Here is an 18,489-nt window from a genome sequence, read left to right as displayed (position 1 = left end):
AGAACTTTGGAAAATTCAAACAATAAGAAGACTGGCATTCTAAATCAGAAATGCACTCTTTATTTTATCACAAATAGCAAAACGGTAATATATTGAACAAGATACTGCATACCATCTAGTCATAGCCTAAAAATTAATTCATTATATAGGTAATTTTCAGCCTTTCAGAAAAAGAAAAATAAAAAGAATGCAAATGATAGTTCTTTCAATGCATTTAACATTCAAATTATCTCTAAATGTCAGCTCTTTCCCTCAACAATTTGAGGAAGGATCTTAAAATCAAATGAGGTGTAGCTTTGCTCTAACAGAAGCTAGGATCATAGACTTTGGGACGAGGGAGAGGAATGAGAAGAGTCAGCCTGGGTAAACTTTGGATTTAATTTGGAAAGGTTGATTTATCAGCCAGTTTTTAAAGCAAAAATACTGCTTAAAAATCATCCCAAATTCAGTGGTTTATTACAGTAAACATTTTTTTTAATATTTGTATTTTTTAATTGAAGTATAGCTGACTCACAATGTTACATTAATTTCAGGTGTACAACAGTGATTTGACAACTTTGTGGGTTATGCTGTGCTCACCACAATGGTGGCTACCATCTGTCACCATACAACTCTATACAATATCATTGACTGTATTCTGTATATCTCCTTCTATCTCCATGACTTTTTACTCCATAGTTGGAGTCCTGTACCTACCACTCTTTACTCATTTTGTCCATCTGCTCACCTCCTCCCCTCTGGAGGTCATCAGTCTCTTCTCAGTGTTTTTTTTTTTTTAATAAATTAATTTTTTATTGGTGTTCAATTTACCAACATACAGAATAATACCCAGTGCTCATCCCGTCAAGTGTCCCCCTCAGTGCCCGTCACCCACTCACCCCCGTCCCCTGCCCTCCTCCCCTTCCACCACCCCTAGTTCATTTCCCAGAGTTAGGAGTCTTTATGTTCTGTCTCCCTTTCTGATATTTCCCACACATTTCTTCTCCCTTCCCTTATATTCCCTTTCACTATTATTTATATTCCCCAAATGAATGAGAACATACACTGTTTGTCCTTCTCTGATTGACTTACTTCACTCAGCATAATACCCTCCAGTTCCATCCACATTGAAGCAAATGGTGGGTATTTGTCGTTTCTAATGGCTGAGTAACATTCCACTGTATACATAGACCACAGCTTCTTTATCCGCCATCTTTCGATGGACACCGAGGCTCCTTCCACAGTTTGGCTATTGTGGACATTGCTGCTAGTAACATCGGGGTGCAGGTGTCCTGGCATTTCATTGCATCTGAATATTTGGGGTAAATCCCCAACAGTGCAATTGCTGGGTGTAGGGCAGGTCTATTTTTAACTCTTTGAGGAACCTCCACACAGTTTTCCAGAGTGGTTGCACCAGTTCACATTCCCACCAACAGTGCAAAAGCGTTCCCCTTTCTCCACATCCTCTACAACATTTGTGGTATCCTGCCTTGTTAATTTTCCCCATTCTCACTGGTGTGAGGTGGGATCTCATTGTGGTTTTGATTTGTATTTCCCTGATGGCAAGTGATGCAGAGCATTTTCTCATATGCATGTTGGCCATGTCTATGTCTTCCTCTGTGAGATTTCTCTTCATGTCTTTTGCCCATTTCATGATTGGATTGTTTGTTTCTTTGGTGTTGAGTTTAAGAAGTTCTTTATAGATCTTGGAAACTAGCCCTTTATCTGATACGTCATTTGCAAATATCTTCTCCCATTCTGTAGGTTGTCTTTGAGTTTTGTTGACTGTATCCTTTGCTGTGCAAAAGCTTCTTATCTTGATGAAGTCCCAATAGTTCATTTTTGCTTTTGTTTCTTTTGCCTTCGTGGATGTATCTTGCAAGAAGTTACTGTGGCCGAGTTCAAAAAGGGTGTTGCCTGTGTTCTCCTCTAGGATTTTGATGGAATCTTGTCTCACATTTAGATCTTTCATCCATTTTGAGTTTATTTTTGTGTATGGTGCAAGAGAGTGGTCTAGTTTCATTCTTCTGTGTGTGGATGTTCAGTTTTCCCAGCTCCATTTATTGAAGAGACTGTCTTTCTTCCAATGGAGAGTCTTTCCTCCTTTATCGAATATTAGTTGACCATAAAGTTGAGGGCCCACTTCTGGGTTCTCTATTCTGTTCAATTGATCTATATGTCTGTTTTTGTGCCAGTACCACACTGTCTTGATGACCACAGCTTTGTAGTACAACCTGAAATCTGGCATTGTGATGCCCCCAGATATGGTTTTCTTTTTTAAAATTCCCCTGGCTATTCGGGGTCTTTTCTGATTCCACACAAATCTTAAAATAATTTGTTTGGAAAGATAGAAAGAGATGGAGTACTTCCAAATTCGTTCTATGAGGCCAGCATCACCTTAATTCCAAAACCAGACAAAGACCCCACCAAAAAGGAGAATTACAAACCAATATCCCTGATGAACATGGATGCAAAAATTCTCAACAAGATACTAGCCAATAAGATCCAACAGCACATTAAGAAAATTATTCACCATGACCAAGCAGGATTTATCCCCAGGACACAAGGCTGGTTCAACACTCGTAAAACAATCAATGTGATTCATCATATCAGCAAGAGAAAAACCAAGAACCATATGATCCTCTCATTAGATGCAGAGAAAGCATTTGACAAAATACAGCATCTATTCTTGATCAAAACTCTTCAGAGTGTAGGGATAGAGGGAACTTTCCTCGACATCTTAAAAGCCATCTACGAAAAGCCCACAGCAAATATCATTCTCAATGGGGAAGCACTGGGAGCCTTTCCCCTAAGATCAGGAACAAGACAGGGATGTCCACTCTCACCACTGCTGTTCAACATAGTACTGGAAGTCCTAGCCTCAGCAATCAGACAACAAAAAGACATTAAAGGCATTCAAATTGGCAAAGAAGAAGTCAAACTCTCCCTCTTCGCCGATGACATGATACTCTACATAGAAAACCCAAAAGTCTCCACCCCAAGATTGCTAGAACTCATACAGCAATTTGGTAGCGTGGCAGGATACAAAATCAATGCCCAGAAATCAATGGCATTTCTATACACTAACAATGAGACTAAAGAAAGAGAAATTAAGGAGTCAATCCCATTTACAATTGCACCCAAAAGCATAAGATACCTAGGAATAAACCTAACCAAAGAGGTCAAGGATCTATACCCTAAAAACTATAGAACACTTCTGAAAGAAACTGAGGAAGACACAAAGAGATGGAAAAATATTCCATGCTCATGGATTGGCAGAACTAATATTGTGAAAATTTCAATGTTACCCAGGGCAATTTACACGTTTAATGCAGTCCCTATCAAAATACCATGGACTTTGTACAGCAAACATTTATTCTTATTCTCACAGGTGTGTGCACTGGAAGAGGCTTAGGTAATATCAGTTGGGCCAGTGTATGGGCAGCTCTGCCTCTAGCAGGGGTCACATTCAGCTTATATCCAGCCTGTGGGTGGGGCCCAAGCCTATGTTACATGTATTTACCTTGCTTAGTTAGAGGCTACCAAAGGCATGTACTCCTCTAGAATAACAGGAGTGCAAGCACCAAGTCATACTCCACAAGCACATTTATGGCCTCTGAAGACACTAAAACCACTCATAATCCACTTGACAAAGCAAGTCTTGGGGCCAATGCCCAAATCAGAGAAATAAGAAAGTATACTGTACTATAATGAGATGAGGTGCTGAAGGCATTCAAAACAGGAGGACTGCAGGAAACAAAGCCATACAATATACAATATACTACGGACTGACACAGGGAATTCATGGGGGAAATATATAACACATCCTTAAATAGCTCTTGTTGCCTGCAGTGAAAATCACAGGGAAGGTAGAGAAATCGGTTCACAGAACAATTTGTTCTGTTATTAAAGTCCTAAAATTTGCATCGATCTTATTTCCAACACGGATCAATTACAAGTGAATATAGAGAATCTTTGAAGGAATTGTTCATCCTAACTGCCTGATGAGGGGGTGGTGATGCTACAGAATCTTAGCTAAACCTGAAATATTTAGTATAGATTATTTAGCTTTTGCTTTGTTTTACTCTTTGATTTTTCATGTTTTGCTACCAGCGGGAAATAAACGTACAGGAAGGTGTTCAACCAGGAAAGCAAAGTAAAATATCCATGAGTAGGTATTAATATTTCCCTTTTAAATTAATATTTTTAGTTGCATCAAACATCACATATCAGTACTACATAAATCAAATGTATAGGGAAAATTACAAACTCGTGTATAATCTAAATTCTCAGTCTTCTATTCTTCTCTATCATACTTAACTTAAGCACCTAACATGTGTCAGCCACTGTGTTTATTCCTGTGGATACAAAGATGAATATGACATATGTCCTGACTTGAAGAACTAGTGTTATTGGGCTTAGACATCTTAGACAGTCTTCTAGCTTTCAGTGGTTTATCTATTCTTTCTTTTAAGAAAAAAAATATTAAAGGGGCACCTGAGGGGCTCAGTCAGTTAAGCACCTGCATTCGGCTCAGATCATGATCCCAGTGTCCTGGGATGGAGTCCTGCATCGGGCTCCCTGCTCAGTCAGGAGCCTGCTTCTCCTTCTCTCTCTGCCTGCCACTTTGCCTACTTATGCTCTCTTTCTGTGTGTGTGTGTGTGTGTGTGTGTGTGTGTGTGTGTCAAATAAATAAATAAATAAATAGTCTTTTTTAAAAAAGAAAAAAATATTGGAAAATAATAGAGAATACACTAGGTTTTAGGAATTGTTAGCCCTAAATCTCTTTAATTACCCCTAGGCAAATGATCAGAACACTACTGTATCTATTTCTTCTTCAGTACAGTGGGAATCATGGTATTCGCCACACATATATTATTAGAATTTGTCTGAAGTACAAATAGAATTGAACATGATATCAAATTAAACAAAATTATGAAAATTACCCTTTACTGTACTAGTAATTCTTTGTGTGAAATGAGTAAAATTTAAGATTTGCATTTGGCTTTTCATTTAAAAAGTATTTCCTCATATGTTATTCTGGAATAATGGAATAATGGTTCCACAATTACGTCTTAATTCCTAATTCCTGGAGTTTATTAGTATATTTCCTAGCATTAAAAAAAAAGATTTCACAGCTGATTAAGAATTTTGAGATGCAGGGATTATTCTGGATTTATCTAGGTGGGCCTGATATAATCACAGGGTCTTTAGAAGAGGACCAGATAAAGAGAAAGAAATAAGATGGAAACAGAGGTTAGAGTGACATGGCCACTAGTCATGGAAACTGGTAGCCTGTAGAAGCTGGATAAGCAGGTAACAGATACTTCCTTAGAGCCTCAAGAAAGAATTAGCCTTGTTGACACCTTAGTTTAGCCTAATGAGACTGACTTTGGAATTCTGATCTCCAGAACTAATGATAATAATAAATTCATGCTGTCTTAAGTACAAAAAGAAAAGTTGTAGCATTTGTTTCAGCAGCAATCAGAAACTAGTACTTATATATTGTCTCTTTGTATTGCTAAAATATTACCTTATCTCTTTATAATTTAATTCATTAGAAAATCATTTCACTTATTTTCTTTCAATGTTTGTGAAAGTCAGTGCCCTTAGCTCAATATTATTTACTAGAAACATTCTCCCCCCCCCCTTTGAAGAGAAAACTGGTTAGTCATTGGAAAAAATTAACAAATATTAATAAATATTTGTTAGGACTAGGAAGATAGTCTAGGACTAAGAAGGATAGTAGGAATTATATTTTTAACTAAAACTAAAGAATTTCCACATATAATTATAGCTAATTTGCAATATATTAATATTTGCTAAAGTTTATATAAAACAGCAATAATGGAAAAGCTTATCAGCAGTTCAGAGAAAATTAAACTAAGAAAATTATGTAATGTTTAGTTTATGAACCAAAAAATAAGCAATAAACAGGTTATAAACTATTAAATGAATGACACAAAAATTATCAAAAAACTCAACAATTGAAATAGAGTCAAGAAGGGATACAATTTGAAATAACAGAAGCACACCTGGTAGATATGGAGGCCAAGTGGCCTTGTGACTCAGGCAAGAATAATGTATCTAAGAGCAGAAGTAACACAGAAAACAGCTGGAAGTCAGCAGAAGACACAAAAAGAACACAAAAGACAGAGAGAAATAAATTATAGTGCATATAGATGGCAATCACATAACAAATACTGGAATATAGATTATGTAATTGGTATAATAGTATTTCTTATATATAAACACTTAAGGAATTCAGGGCTACTAATAGTTTAATTAATTAATTACAGTTTTTCTAATATTCGATTCTCTGAAGGTAAAGCAAAGAAGAGAGTTTAAGGAGTATCAATTGTTTCAGCCCTCTGCCGAAAAATAAAACAAATATGAAAGCTGGAATGGTGAAATTCCAACAATGCTACAGCAGTACCTATAAAAGGCTATGATTGTATAAACAGTGTGATTGAGACTCCTATATGCTGGTAACTCAAAGACGAAATGAGTTGAGGAGAAGGAAATATCTAAGTAAAAAAAAAAAGCTCATTCAGAGTATGAAAAGACAATTGAGAGTTCACATTCCATATCACAAAGGCTTGATGTATTTTTAATATAATAAATGTTTAAATGTTTATGATTAAAAAGTAATGAAGGGAAGAAGAAAATAATGAAAAGGAAAGGAAAGAGGAATGAAGAGAAGGAAAAAGTAAAGAAGAAAAAAGTGAACAATAATCAAAAAAGCATTCAGGAAATAATGTATGAATTTGCATATTTTTATTATGAATTATTATTTTTGCATGCATATAATTATTTATGAATAGTTTATGATAAAAGTTGAATTAACAACTCAAGGAGGAAAGTTTGATGAAATGCAGTATTACAGTATATTAGCTTGAAATTGTTTTTAATGTGTACTGATGAGATTCCTGTGCAATAAATTTAAAAATATAAAAATACCAGAGAAGGGGATCCCTGGATAGCTCAGTGGTTTAGTGCCTGCCTTCGGCCCAGGGCATTGTCCTGGAGCCCCGGGATTGAGTCCCACATCGGGCTTCCTGCATGGAGCCTGCTTCTCTCTGCCTATGTCTCTACCTCTCTCTGTGTCTCTCATGAATAAATAAATGAAATCTTTAAATCTCTAAATTTAAATTAATACCAGAGAACAGACATAATTCTGGGAACTGGATAGTAAAAATTTGATGTGATAGACCAGCATTTTAACCTGTTTTTTGGTTTTCAATGCTAGGCTCCAGTTTTTCTTTGTTTGTAGTTTTTTGCCACCACTCTGATTTGTAGTATAGAGATATGAAAGTCTAAGAAATCAGCAGAGAAATTAAGATTTGGGGTGTAGGCACAAATATCAACTGTTTACAATGGCTACCTATACCACATCAACAAAAAAGGGATAAAAATTGTATGATTATCTCAATATATGCAGAAAAAAACATGTAACAAACTTCAATATCCATTCATGATAAAAACTCTCAACGAATTAGGTTTCAAGGGAACATACTTCAACACAATAAAGGCCAAGCATGAAAAATCCACAGCTAACATCATACTCAATGGTGAAAAACTGAGAATTTCTTTCCTGAGATCAAGAATAAGACAAAGGATGTCCACTCTCACCAGTTTTATTCAACAGAGTACTAGAAGTTCTAACTATAGCAATCAGATAAGAAAAAATATAAAAAGCATCCAAATTAGTAAGGAAGAAGTAAAATTTTCACTATGTGCAGATGACTTGAGAAGACTCCACCAAAAAACTCGCAGAACTGATAAATGAAATCAGTAAGATTGCAGGATACAAAATCAATATACAGAAATCTGTTGCATTTTTACATGCTAATAATGAAGCAGTAGAAAGAGAAATTTAAGAAAACAATACCACTTATAAATGTACCAATAAAGTAAATATGAATAAACTTAACCAAGGTAGTGAACGACCTGTACTCTGAAAACTATAGAACACTGATGAAAGAAATTGAAAATGACAACTAGAAAGACATTCCATGATCATGGATTAGGAGAAAAAAATAGTTAAAATGTCCATAACTACCCAAAACAATCTACAGATTATATGCAATTTCTATCAAGATACCAAAACCATTTTTCACAGAACTAAGACAAATAATCTAAAAATATGTATGGAAACACCACAGACCCTGAACAGACAAAGCAACTATGAAAGGGACAAAATTGGAGGTATCATAATCCCAGATTTGAAGATATGTTACAAAGTTGTAGCAATCTAAACAGTGTGTTTCTGGCACCAAAATAGATGCATAGATCAATGGAATGGGTAGAGACTCAGAAATAAACCTACATTTATATGGCCAGTTAATCTATGACAAAGGACGCAAGAATATACAATGGGGAAAAGATAGTCTCTTTAACAAATGGTGCTGAGAAAACTGGGCTGCTACGTGTGAAAGGATGAAATTGGACCACTTTCTTGTATCATAAACAAAAATAAGTTCATAATGGACTAAAGACCTATATGTGAGACCTTAAACTATAAAAATATTAGAGGAGAATATGGACAATAATTTGTCTAACATTGGCATTAGCAACATTTCTCTTGATATGTCTCCGAAGGCAGGAGAAAAAAATGCAATGATAAACCATTGGGGCTACAGCAAAATAGAAAGCTTTTACACAGTGAAGGAAACCATCAACAAAACAGAAAGGGAACTTAATGAATAGGAGAAGGTATTTGCACATGATATATCTAATAAGGGGTTATTATCTAAAATGTATAAAGAAGTTATTCATGTTAACTCTAAAATAACACTTTAAAAAAATGGCCAGAGGATCCTGATAAACATTTTTCCACAGATGGCCAATAGAAATATGAAAAAATTCTCAACAGAACCAATCATTAAGGAAAGACAGATCAAAACCAAAATGAAATAACACATTATACTTGTAAACCAAAATGACAAGAAATGACAAGTGTTGAAGATATGGGAAAAAGGAACCCTCATGCACTTTTGATAGGAATATAAATTGGTACAGCCACTATGGAAAACAATATGCAGTTTCCTACAAAGAACTAAAAATAGAAATACCATATGATCCAATAATTCCACTACTGGGTATTTATCCAAAGAAATTGAAAATATTAATTCAAAAAGTTAAATTTGCATCAATGTTTATTACAGTATTATTTACAACAACCAACCTAGGTGAAGCAACCTAGGTGTCTATCGATAGGTGAGTGAATAGGCAAATGTAGTGTGGGTTTATGCATGTATAAACTGTAATATATACACACACATATACATACTATGGAATATTATGCAGCCAGAAATAAAGGTGACATCTTGCCATTTGTAACAACATGGATGGGCCTAACAACATGAAGCATTTCTTTCTCTTTCTCTCTCTCTCTCCCTCTTTCCCTATAATGTTCACAACTGTAACTTCTAGTGGAGATACTGATGCTTCTCAGAAGCATCTTAGATGAGAAAGCTACTATTCTTATGTTAGGCTCGATTATTTTTTTAAAGATTTTATTTATTTATTTATGAGAGATACAGAGAGAGAAAGAGGCAGAGACAGGCAGGGGGAGGAGAAGCAGGCTCCATGCAGGAGCCCGATGTGGGACTCGATCCCGGGACTTCGTGATCATGCCCTGGGCCCAAGTCAGGTGCTCAACCACTGAGCCACCCAGGCGTCCCTAGGCTCAATTATTTATGGAGAGTTCAGACTAGGCTATCTTGTCTTAGAGAATAAGTGAGAGAATAAGTGGCTAGTAAGAATAATGAAACCTTTTTTCACATTTGTCTCTGCTTTTTTGACATACCACGTCTATTCCAGCTCTAGGGTCTTTCTGATTCCTTTGTGGGAAATATATTTTTCTCCTTCATACCCAAATTTTTCAGATCTTAGCTTAGACTACTCTCCTTGGAAAGCCTCTGGTAAACAACCATATTCAGTACCCAATAAACTTTTCTTTTATCATAGCTCTTCCATCATATTATATTTATTCATTATTTGCTTATTTGTTTAACATCAGAATCCTTCAACAGTAAGCTCCCTAAATGTAAGTGTGATGTGTCTTTTATTTACCTCTGTCTACTCATGGCCTAGCATGGTATCGGGTGTTTATCTGAAACGTAATAAGCATCTAACTTTTATCAGTTAAATTAATAGAAGGATGGATGAATAGATGGATGGAGAGACAATAAATCAATTTATATGGCTCTAGTGACAAATTAATTATCAAGTCATATAAATAATGGAAGAGGTGGCAATGAACTGAAGAACAAATAAGAAAGAATCCTTCTGCAAAAGTAGCATAGGAAACATCAAAACAAAGATAGATGATTTTTATAAAAATGCTGAAGACAATTAAAACTTCCATATTTTGTTCAAAACAAGAAAAAATTAAACAAAATAAAATAACACTTCTATAGTTTGACTGTTTTAACAAACTGGATCTTAATCAGTGATTCTCTCTCTAGGTTGTTGCCTTAGTTCTTTCAAAATATTTTTATGAATGGAAGGAGAGGTATCTTTCAGCCCTATATAAGTTTCTGCTATTTTATTCAGATTGTTTCCTTCTCCAGATACGGTTATTGAGTCTTGATCACCATGATGACACTGCTTTATGTGGTACGTCTTCCTTATGAAGTCTGAAGGCTGCTTTTCTGGAACAGATTGCACTGCTAGCCATTACTATCTTTCTCTCAGTGGCAAAACTACTATCCATTATACCAGGCCAATGGATATAGGAGAACAAGGGAGTCCATGCCTTATGGAGAGACGGGGGTAAGTTTTGCTCATTCTCTGCTCTTCCATTGGACTTGAAAAATATGAAGAGTGATCTTTCCCTTGATTCATAAACTCAACTAAGTTTTTACATTTATAACGTTTGTGTTTATAAGTTTATATGTCAAGTTGTGAAAAATATGGAGAACTCTGTTACCACAAAATAACAAGCAAATAATATTTTTTTAAAAAACCAACAACAACAACAAAAAACCTAAAGGATGCACTTATGGACACGTTGTTTAAGAAGTTGTCCTTAAAGACATTTGTATATATCTTTGTATCTATGAGAATCCTCAGTTTAGTAATGAAATGTGATATTTTACTAAAATTTTCAGCTAAAAATGGTGTAACAGATCTGGGGATTTGGTACACTGAGGAGAAAATATGGGGTCATTGTCATTTCATGTTACCACAGGATTAACTGAAAGCCAATGAGGCCTTGGCATTACTGGATCAAAACGTGAACTGCTTACATGTGAATTCTGAATTACAGCTTCTACCCTCTACTTTTGGAGAGAATGTTAAACTTTACGCATTTTATCCTCTCTTCTGTAAGATGGAGATAACAATAATACCTAGTTTGCACACTGATTTTCAACATTGCATCAGTTAATGCCAATTAAAAATCTTAGCACAGCCCATGGCGCCTAGTATGCAGTAGATGTTGGCAGTGTTTTAGTCTTCAGTATGCTACTGAGGATTGAGCACAACATGTGGCATGAATGACTAACTTGGTTAAAGACCTCACTATGGCTCATAAAGCAGCTAAAACAGAGGTTAAAGGTGCAGGGTAATGTCAAGGTCAAGTATGCAAGGGGGACCTGAGCGTATGGCCTAGCCACTTACCTTCATGAAGAGGAATCTTTTTACACTGTTGTGTTGATCATGTTTGCCGTGTCCAGGGGCAAGCTATCCAGTGCATGATGTGAGTGCTCAGATGAGTAGATTGAATCTTCAATGATTTAATTATTTTTAGCCTTAATATTTTGTAGATTACTGAGAAACTTTAAAGTCCTAGCTCCTATTATTCTTAGATATATTTATGTTGAACATGTATAATTCTCTATTCCACTCTGCCTCAGGTATATAACCAGGCATATAATGATTAAAAATTAAAACTCATTTTTCTGATTTTGTAAAGAACATCTATGTAGACAAAATCACTCCATTTGACATGACTGACTACAATGTCTGTCTTGTGGGAAAGCATTCTGTATTTAAATTTTATTCTTTACAGGGTCAATACCCATTAGAATCAAGCTTCCACTAAATGTTCAACAACTGCTAGTTAGTGATCTTGATGATGAAAAATACACTTTTAAATTTGTTAACTTAAGAGACTATTTATTATTATGCCATATAACTGTCTAGGATTATTATTCCAAACATAATGGATGGGATGGGTCATGAGACTATTTTATGTTCTCAGGTTCATTCTAACTCAAATAATTGTTTTTAAAAACCACACCTTTAACTACCTATAATATATAATCATCATCCTTCCTTCCTGTGACAGATTAAAGCAGCTTGCAAGTTATAAAACTGATTTAATTCTGGGTAGTAAATGCCTTTCCTCAGAATTTAAACACCTTGTTCTTTTTTTATATCAAGAATATTTCTTAGTGATAAATATCACCTTGTTGCTGGAGCCTTTTGCAGCTTTGGTTTTTTGTAAACTCAGTATTTTTAAATTTTTTTCTATTATTCATGAGAGAATTCAGAATTGCTCTTCTTCCTATAGCTACAGGATGATTAGTTGTTTTCTCTCTTAGGACATATAAATGTATAAAAGAGGCCACTCCTAGAAAAAGTGGATCCAAAGAGGGTGCTATAAAGCTATGTAGTGGAGTCTACTAATAAATGAAATAAAACAAAAACAAAACAAAACAAAACAAAATAGATGCCTTAAGGTAAATCCTTTTACACATATAAGTTTTGTACCTTGATTCAATAATTCTATATTTATTGTTCTTTCATGTTCTCTCCCTTTTATAAATAAAATTTACCCTACCTATCTTTATATTGATTTATTTGGTTTGGGGGCTGGTGGTGACTGCTGGTTAAACTAGATATTTGATTTCAACAACTATAATGAATGTAGTTCTACTCTTACAATAGGTAGCACTTGATCTTGCGTAAAATACATTCTGAAGAAAACATCCCTGAAGCATAACAATAATTTTTGAGAAATTTCAAAACCATGGATAATATCTTAATGTACTTTCAAACCAGAATTCATAATTGCAAAGCACTTACACATATCATATGTTTTTGCCCAGATTTCATAAAATGGGATATTGTGGTTCATAATGATAAACTGACTTGCAATTTGTCAGGGAGTAACTGCCAAGTCTATGACTTAAATGCAAATATTTGGATCCCTAATGTAGAAGGCATGTATAGTCAGATCATTTCAATACCTAAGTTAGATAGCTACCCAGGAGGATATAAAATCACAGAGGACAAGCACCAAATGTAGCTCTCAGCTGGAAAAAAAATAATCCTTAGACTTGTGTTGCTTGGTGTAATTCTTTTTAAAACATTTGCACATACTATGTCAAAAACATGTTGCAAAATGTTACTTTCTTTAACTTCCATAATTATGTGCTCTGAAGGAAGATGGCCCCTGAATCTCAGGCTTTGTTCCTGGAACAATCCAAGGGAACTACTATAGATTCTATGCTTCCCTGGCCACCTTTATCCCTTAATCTTGCATTGCTTCGATGTAAAACACGAAATGTGAAGAAAGTAAAGCATGATTATTTAATCCTGCAGCCCTTGTGCTACACTGGTCCCTTGGGAGGGGGTTGCTTTGTTTTTGTTTTTGTTTGTTTTTTTTTTAATTTATTTTTTATTGGTGTTCAATTTACTAACATACAGAATAACCCCCAGTGCCCGTCACCCATTCACTCCCACCCCCCGCCCTCCTCCCCTTCTACCACCCCTAGTTCGTTTCCCAGAGTTAGCAGTCTTTACGTTCTGTCTCCCTTTCTGATATTTCCCACACATTTCTTCCCCCTTCCCTTATATTCCCTTTCACTATTATTTATATTCCCCAAATGAATGAGAACATATAATGTTTGTCCTTCTCCGACTGGCTTACTTCACTCAGCATAATACCCTCCAGTTCCATCCACATTGAAGCAAATGGTGGGTATTTGTCATTTCTAATAGCTGAGTAATATTCTATTGTATACATAAACCACATCTTCTTTATCCATTCATCTTTCGTTGGACACCGAGGCTCCTTCCACAGTTTGGCTATCGTGGCCATTGCTGCTATAAACATCGGGGTGCAGGTGTCCCGGCGTTTCATTGCATTTGTATCTTTGGGGTAAATCCCCAACAGTGCAATTGCTGGGTCGTAGGGCAGGTCTATTTTTAACTGTTTGAGGAACCTCCACACAGTTTTCCAGAGTGGCTGCACCAGTTCACATTCCCACCAACAGTGCAAGAGGGTTCCCTTTTCTCCACATCCTCTCCAACATTTGTGGTTTCCTGCCTTGTTAATTTTCCCGTTCTCACTGGTGTGAGGTGGTATCTCATTGTGGTTTTGATTTGTATTTCCCTGATGGCAAGTGATGCAGAGCATTTTCTCATGTGCATGTTGGCCATGTCTATGTCTTCCTCTGTGAGATTTCTGTTCATGTCTTTTGCCCATTTCATGATTGGATTGTTTGTTTCTTTGGTGTTGAGTTTAATAAGTTCTTTATAGATCTTGGAAACTAGCCCTTTATCTGATATGTCATTTGCAAATATCTTCTCCCATTCTGTAGGTTGTCTTTGAGTTTTGTTGACTGTATCCTTTGCTGTACAAAAGCTTCTTATCTTGATGAAGTCCCAATAGTTCATTTTTGCTTTTGTTTCTTTTGCCTTCGTGGATGTATCTTGCAAGAAGTTACTATGGCCGAGTTCAAAAAGGGTGTTGCCTGCCATCAAAGGATTTTGATGGAATCTTGTCTCACATTTAGATCTTTCATCCATTTTGAGTTTATCTTTGTGTATGGTGAAAGAGAGTGGTCTAGTTTCATTCTTCTGCATGTGGATGTCCAATTTTCCCAGCACCATTTATTGAAGAGACTGTCTTTCTTCCAATGGATAGTCTTTCCTCCTTTATTGAATATTAGTTGACCATAAAGTTCAGGGTCCACTTCTGGATTCTCTATTCTGTTCCACTGATCTATGTGTCTGTTTTTGTGCCAGTACCACACTGTCTTGATGACCACAGCTTTGTAGTACAACCTGAAATCTGGCATTGTGATGCCCCCAGATATGGTTTTCTTTTTTAAAATTCCCCTGGCTATTCGGGTTCTTTTCTGATTCCACACAAATCTTAAAATAATTTGTTCTAACTCTCTGAAGAAAGTCCATGGTATTTTGATAGGGATTGCATTAAACGTGTATATTGCCCTGGGAAACATTGACATTTTCACAATATTAATTGAGGGAGGGGGTTGCTTTGGATGTTATGCATGTGGTCAAGTCCTCTCAGGCTACTAGAACTCTAATCTACCCACTCAAATTGGGTTAGGATAATCCATATATCATTTCCTATACTGCTAGGTAACTGTTAAAATATTAGTCTGTATCTCAAAGATCTTGTCAGCTCCACAAAAACAGATATTTTCTTATGCATTTTTCTAGTCACTGGACCCGGGATTACAAGCATATCATTCTATATGCTCAATAAATAAATATTGAATTGAGACAAGACTTGAATTCAGCTCTTGAAAGTGAAAAGATACCAATAGTGTTATGTTCTATATTCTGTGTCCTGAAAAGAACAAGGGAAAAGAAGTTTCCCCATGTAACAACAGATAGCTGTCTAAAATAGATCCGAATCATTTAAAAAGGATTCCTTATTTATTTTGGGCTTTGACTTTTGGGAATATCTAATTCACTTTTTTTATTTAAGACTGTAAATTTGGTACTTGACAAAGAGCTGGAATCCACAAGGAACAGATCTGTAGGTGATAGGAACTGATGGCATAGGTGCAGAAGAAAGATATAAGAGAACAGACAAGGTAAGTACTCATCTCTTACCCATCAGCAAAAATTACATCCTGTGAAAAGTACATACTGGACTAAAGAACTGGACTACATCTCGGCCATGCTATTAAACACAAGAACACTGATCTAGTTAAATAAATCAGTATGGTTACTTTACCAGTATTTTTTGTTAGTGTTGGCATAATCTTATTTCTATTCTTTTTTTCTTTTTTTGTCTTCAGCATTTGTGTCCTTATATTTAAGGTTTCTCCTAAAAGTGACATATTTTGCTCTACAAAAGAAAGTTTTAGTTCTTTTACAATTTTATCTTTCATTTTTCTTTATCAAAATGAGCAGCCTACATCAAATCTGATAACCAAACACAGTATGATGTGCAAATGTTTGATTTCATTATTTAAAATTTTTGAAGTTAGATTGTAACAATATGAGTTTCAACAGAGTCAAATTCTCATTGGCATGCACTTCTACACTTTAATTACAGAATGGTGTAATCAGTTGCTTTCTGATAAAAATGAAGAGGTTGGTTAAAGTGAAACTGGCTAATACTGTCATTTAATTAAAGGATACTATTCTCATTACAACACTTTTTTTAGAACACTGATAATGTGCTCACAAAAATCATGCTGAGTCCATTACTTTCCAGAAAATTGATTCTCATAGCTAATATTTTTGGATGGTAAAATGAGTGTTTTGTAATATGCAAGTCAGTTTTTGCAAATTCTTTATATTCATTTTAGTTGTAATGTGTTATCATTATTAATATATTTTCAGCAAGATTCCCATACACTAATATATATTCATTTGAAACATGAGTTATTTTTGGAAATATATCTATATATGTGTAGATGATTAAAATGATTCGTTAAAATATTGTTAAAATTCTTTGCTCTTCTTTTAAAGAAGTTGAGGACATTAGGAGTTCCTTCATATCTCAGATATTAAATGAAATGATTTTTTTTTATTGTTTCCTTTTAGTCTTACTCTCTTTTGGCCTTCTGTGGCCAAAAAAGCTGAGATATATTGGTAGCAACATGGCGATAGACAACAGTGCAGTAACATGGAAGAGCACGCATTCCTCCAATATGCCATGTAGTTTTTTATAGTTGATGTCACTATGGAAGAATTATGTAGAAAACACCTGGTTGGGGCCATAATTAACATTTATTTGATATTTCTGATACTTATCAGTATTTTAAAAATTCTTTGGAGTTAAGATGATTTTTAAAATTTTGTTTGTAAGGCATTTTTAATATATCTAGGAGTTCAGAGATGAACATATGTATTCTTCATGATTTATCAATTGTTGATGCTCATGTGATGATTACTTTCACATTCCACGATAGTCACCGATGGCATAACAATAGAGGTGAGACAGTCGGCCAGGTCCTGACAATAAGAGGATCTCTAAATGCTGGTTACTTCAAGCATAACCAGTGATAAAGTTTTCCTCTCCTTGGTTTCTAAATATGTCACTGGCCAAATCTGGAACAATTTGAGCACCAAACTGAAAAAATAAGTTTATGCACGTCTGTACTGATGATAAATGCTTAAATGAGCAAAAGAAAATGAAAGCCTCTTGCTTATGGTAGAACGATGAGCACACTTTGGAACTGTGGAGGAAAAGGTGGCTAAAGTGGGAAAGTTCAGCATGTTAACCATCGTAGTAGAGGCTGGATTGAAAACAAATCAATGGGTAAAAAATCTACTTGATATTATGATCATTAGCAGGATGTTTGCATAGTATTAAACTGTCTTCCCAATTCTTTCTGGGTCATCCATTACAAATTATCATATACCAATAATTTTTTTTACATCATTCCTGCTTCTGAAATGTTTGTAGTCATGTAAAGTTGTAAATAAGAGATATGGCTCTCTCTATATCACTGAGCTGAAACTGGGAATGAGAAGCATTCATTTATGCCTAGCTTCTTTAGGATTCATCCATGCTATTACCTGATAACAATTTCATTCACCGTTATTGCCGAGTATACCACAATTTATGCTGTTGAACTTTTTTGTTGTTTCTAGCTTGTAGGTATAACACACAAGACATCTATGGAAACTTCTACTGGTTTTGAAGCAGCACTCTGAATTCTGAATTTTCAGTTTCCTGAGGATTAATGATCTTGAACATCTATCTCCCTGTGCTTATAGGCCATTTCTGCATCCTTTCATATGAAATGACTAAGTCATTTGTCCATATATTTAGAGATGGGGAGGTAACTTTGGCTTTAAGAGTTTCTTATATAGTCTGAAAAAAAAAAAAAAAAAAAAGAGTTTCTTATATAGTCTGGATTCCAGTCCAGATATAAATAAACTCTATCTCCATGATATATAAATATTTTTTCTCCTTTATTCTGTCCATTTGTTGACTTATATTGATTATTTTTAATGATAATTAAATCTTCCTTCTTTGGATAAACCTAACTATTGTTACTATATTTTTAAATAGAGTTATGGGAACAATTTGCTAATATATTGCCCATGATATTAATTATGTGCATGAGAGAGAGTGTGTCCCTGAATATTTTTTCCTGCAATGTCTGTGATCAATTGAGAGTCACAATAAAACAATGTTACAAAATTATTTGGAAATTATTTCAACATTTTATAATCTTTGCAAATGTTTGCATATAAATGTTATTTATTCCCGAAAAATTGAAGATGAAGGTGAAGATGTCTGAGTTTGGAGTTATTTTTAGGAGAACAATTTTATT

General features: G+C 35.0%; 1 long non-coding RNA gene across 2 annotated transcripts in view; it reads left to right on the top strand.

The window, feature by feature from the left end:
- The window catches only part of LOC111093908, an 85,011-nt gene extending 67,014 nt beyond the window's left edge, over positions 1-17,997 (top strand). For both annotated transcript variants that reach the window (XR_005383586.1, XR_005383587.1), the window contains exons 4-5: positions 10,558-10,759; positions 17,801-17,997. This is a non-coding gene — a long non-coding RNA (uncharacterized LOC111093908). The remainder of the gene's footprint in view (positions 1-10,557; positions 10,760-17,800) is intronic.
- The last annotated feature ends 492 nt before the right edge of the window (positions 17,998-18,489 follow it).

The sequence above is a fragment of the Canis lupus genome, chromosome 34 (assembly GCF_011100685.1).
Source record: "Canis lupus familiaris isolate Mischka breed German Shepherd chromosome 34, alternate assembly UU_Cfam_GSD_1.0, whole genome shotgun sequence".
Taxonomy (NCBI): Eukaryota; Metazoa; Chordata; class Mammalia; order Carnivora; family Canidae; genus Canis; species Canis lupus.
This window is presented reverse-complemented; position numbering and strand designations above follow the sequence as displayed.